The 4147-nt window shown below is 35.9% G+C and overlaps 1 long non-coding RNA gene across 1 annotated transcript; it reads right to left on the bottom strand.

The window, feature by feature from the left end:
- Positions 1-678: 678 nt before the first annotated feature.
- Positions 679-3648, bottom strand: LOC125616525. Its single transcript, XR_007347166.1, has 2 exons — positions 3179-3648; positions 679-930 (listed from the first exon to the last, which is right to left on the bottom strand). It is a non-coding gene; the product is annotated as an uncharacterized LOC125616525 (long non-coding RNA).
- Between the last annotated feature and the right edge of the window lie 499 nt (positions 3649-4147).

The following is a 4147-nucleotide window of genomic DNA, read 5'->3' on the forward strand; positions in this document are numbered from 1 at the left end:
GGTTGTAAGCGCTAGAATTAATTCACAGTTACGTTTTCAGCTTCAGGCAAGAGTTGTGAGTTCTGAGTGGTTTCCAGAGAGTTGCTGCACAATCTGTCAAGGCTGGGCTAAGGGTATACTCAGGTAGGTAGGTATCAGCAAAGAACAATTACCAGGGCCCAGGAATGATGGAGGGCTGGTCTCTGGACCAGCTGTGAATGTGGGCTTGTCAAGGGTTGAGATGGAGACTAGAGAAAACCTGATGCAGAAGCTGGATCACAGTTTATGTTAATCACTTGGATTTTTCTCAGAAAATTTCATTATGCTAACAGTATTTCAGTACTGGGAGCATTTTTAACACTTTTATTATTTCCTCTATTTTCATGCCCATCACTCTTATATAATAGTGCTGAACCTTTAAGAATAATGGGTGCTTAATAAAAGCAAATGGATAGTGTTGCCCTGAAACCCTCTAGGCATTTATTCCAGAATTCTGGTGTTTTATTGTTTTAATATAGTATATACATTATTCCTTTCATTTTGCAAAGTGGTTTAGAAAAATTATTAGGCAAACTGGGGGAAAATAGGGTTGGTGTATAGCTCTTACAACCAGTGCAACTAACAAAATACTAACGATCCTAACAAAAATCATTGCAAAGTTTAACAAAAGTTTTAAACAATCTCCAATCGAGGAAATAATATAGCAAATATAGTACTTTAATTTCAAAGAAAGTGAAGGTGTTTGATGGTAGGGGTGTAAGGAAATGTAGAAGCTGCCAAATTGTAAAAACGAAAAAAATGTAGAGGTGCTATAAATTTTTATAGTGAGCACTTCAAAAAACACAGAAGAGGGCTAAACTGAGCCAGGAGCTGACTTGAAAAGTGAACGAGCATCACACACAGTACAGTACTTGGTTCTGTTTGGCTTGATGGGAGCAAAAAGTTCACATCCTGTGGAAAAAAAATCACAGTTGAATCAGTGTAATTTCTATGTTATTTGAAAATCATTCCTCTATTTCCTGATTGTGTATGAGGAATTAGCATTATTACAAAAACTTGCACTGTAACATAACAGATTGAAATTCTTTCCCTAAGACTAAAGTTGCTATATTATTATCAGTGGGGTTGGATATATTCATGGCAGGTGTCTGAAATAGTGATACTTTCCCAATTTTAATGGGTTTTCTACTTATGTTAGGATCTTGTTTTAAGTGAGTTTGAATCCAGTATTTGGGTGGGGTCTGAGAATCTGCTTTTCTAAAGCAGCTTCTGTGTAATTAATTCTAAAGCTTCTGGCATGTGGACCACATTTTTTGAAAATAGACATTGAGGGGGTTGGGGGTAGTATTCAGTTGGTAGATTGCTTGCCTCTCATGCACAAGACCCTGGGTTCAATCTCCAGCACCACCACCACCAAAAAAAAAAAAAAAAAAAAAAAGACTTTGGCACCATCTAGACCTCGGTTTGCATTATGGCTCTTCCATTTATTAGCTGCATGACCTTGTACAAGTTGTCCAAATTGCTATGTTTTCTCATCTATAAAATCAGGCTAATTTTACCTATTAGTGCTGCAATGCTCATTACACGTGATAATGTATACAAAACATCTAGCTTAGTGTGTGGCACATTGTTTGAGCTCAGTTAATAATAGTTGTTATTTTAATATTATCGTGGTTACTGTTATTGGTGTTTGGACATCTACTTATTTTCCTTCATTATTTTTATTTTATCTTAAGTTCTATGGTAAAAGCTGAGAATTGCCTTGAAACATCTTTGCCTTTTTCTTTTGTTTGTCATGTGGCACCTGGCTTAAAGATGGTGTTGCTCAACCTCCTGTGCATCTAAGTGTGGTCAAGCAGATACATTTTATTTGCACATTTCTAAAAGATTTATGAAAAGAGCAGCTCATTCTCTCTTCCTGTTTGGAACATAGATGTGATAGCCTGTGCTCCAGCAGTTATCTTGGGACAATCAAAATAAAGGTTAAACCATGGATACAAAAGCAGTCAGATGGATAAGCCTAAGTCCATGAAAACTTTGTACAGTTGTCATTTAAGCCTTCAATTGCTTACTTTCAGACTTATTTTTTAATAAATGAGAAAGTCCTGTCTTGATATTATTTTTGTTGCACTTAATGGTGCAAGTACTTTACAAGATACAGGGGATACAAAAATTAATGTCCGATCTCTAATTTTTTTTGTATTGAGGATTGAACCTAGAGGGCGTAACCACCGAGCAACACATCCCCAGGGCCCTTCCCCCCACCCCGTTTGGGGGTACTGGGTATTGAACCCAGGGACACTCAACCATTGAGCCACATCCCCAGCCCTACTTTGTATTTTGTATGTAGAAACAGGGTCTCATTGAGTTGCTGAGCTCCTTGCTGTTGCTGAGGCTAGCTTTGAAGTTATGATCCTCCTGCCTCAGCCTCCTGAGCCTCTAGGATTACAGGCATGAGCCAACATGTGCGGCTTCCCCAGCCCTTTTGTATATTTTAATTTGAGACAGAGTCTTACTGAGTGGCTTAGGGCCTCACTAAGTTGCTGAGGCTAGCTTCAAACTCACAATCCTCCTTCCTCAGCCTCCAAAGCTTCTGGGATTACTTGTGTCACCAAGCCCAGCTGATCTCTAAATTCAAGTAGTTCAATTATCCATATCTTTATCAGTTGTCTTCCATAGAGTACTGTTTTTATAATTTATTTAGGGGGATTTTCTCTTCTATCAATTTCACTTTCAAGGATCCCTCTATTTTTGATCATGTTGGTAAGTCTCCTGCCAAATGTATTCTTCCAAGTTTTTGTGGTACATTCTATTCTTTAAAAATATAACATTTTAAACCAGAATGGGAAAATCAAGACCTGTAAAACAATACTTATATAGCCAACTTATCCAGTTTCTTTTACTTCCAGAGTCACTACCTTCACAGTGAAGAATTAAATTTGCAAGTTTAATCCCCAAATTTGCAGTTCCCCATTCTAGACTTCAGGCTACCTGATAATAGTCTATAGCCTTACCTTGAAGGCAGCATTTCACATCATCTGTAACAGTATTTAATGGATTTTATGAGTCCCGGAAGGCTCTATATTATGTCTTTCTCTAAGATACTACCTTTGATCCCAAATAGCTTGTTTCTTTAGTTATGTCAAGTTGATATAAGGAGGTCTCTACACAGCCCAGTAAAATTGTTTCTAGTGATTACCTTTTTCTCTTTAGCATACTGTTGAGCAGAGGTAATAGAGTTGCTGCTTTGGATGATTCAGAATCAACTACTCTTCACTGCCAAAGTTTTGGCTTCTATAAGATTCTTTTCTCATGTACTGTGTGCTTCTTGTCTGGAAGTAATTGGGTTCAATTCATGTTAGGATTTTACTTCAATCACTGATCAAATTTTAAGTTGCAGAATAAATTATTTTACACTGGCCAAATTTTTTGTAGATTTGATAGTGGAAGGTCAGTTTAAATAGAATTATATTTAGGAATTATTACTTATTTTTCATGTGAAAATGATATTGTAGCTGTAAAGAATAGACTTATCTCTTAGAGACACATACTAAATTATTTGCAGGTAAAATGGTATACTCTCTGGATTTACTTCAAAATAATCTCCAAGAAGCAAGAGGAGGAAGAGGTGCACTATCTCACTAGAAGAAGACAAATCTGAGTTTTTAAGCTAGTATTATCTAGTCTGTTTTTTCTTTTTCTTAGTATTATCTAGTCTATTTTATATTGCTGTCCTTTGCCATCATTTATTCTTTGTCACAGTAAGAACATGAGTGTCAATGGAAGAGGTGGATCATGATATTATTATTGGTTAGAGAAGTAACCAATTTAGTGGCAATCTTCATCTATTCATCCTGAGGTGAACTCAGACACTCTTATGTCTTGTGGATCTATACATCTATTCTCAAGCATTTATTTAAAATTATTAGACAATAGCACTATTTTCATTATTTTAAAATTTTTCTTTTATTCCACATCCACTACCCCATGTCTCCACTTCTCTTGAAAAAATTGACTTCTTGAAAGAATTGTTCATGATTTCCATCTTTAATTCTTCTCCCCTATGATACATCTTGTTATTGTAGTAAACATAAGACAATTTTACCACATAATTTAAAATTGCATTATTTAGTAGCATTTAATACATACACAATGTTGTATGATGTAA

Source organism: Marmota marmota, unplaced genomic scaffold (genome assembly GCF_001458135.2).
Source record: "Marmota marmota marmota unplaced genomic scaffold, marMar, whole genome shotgun sequence".
In the NCBI taxonomy this organism is placed as follows: Eukaryota; Metazoa; Chordata; class Mammalia; order Rodentia; family Sciuridae; genus Marmota; species Marmota marmota.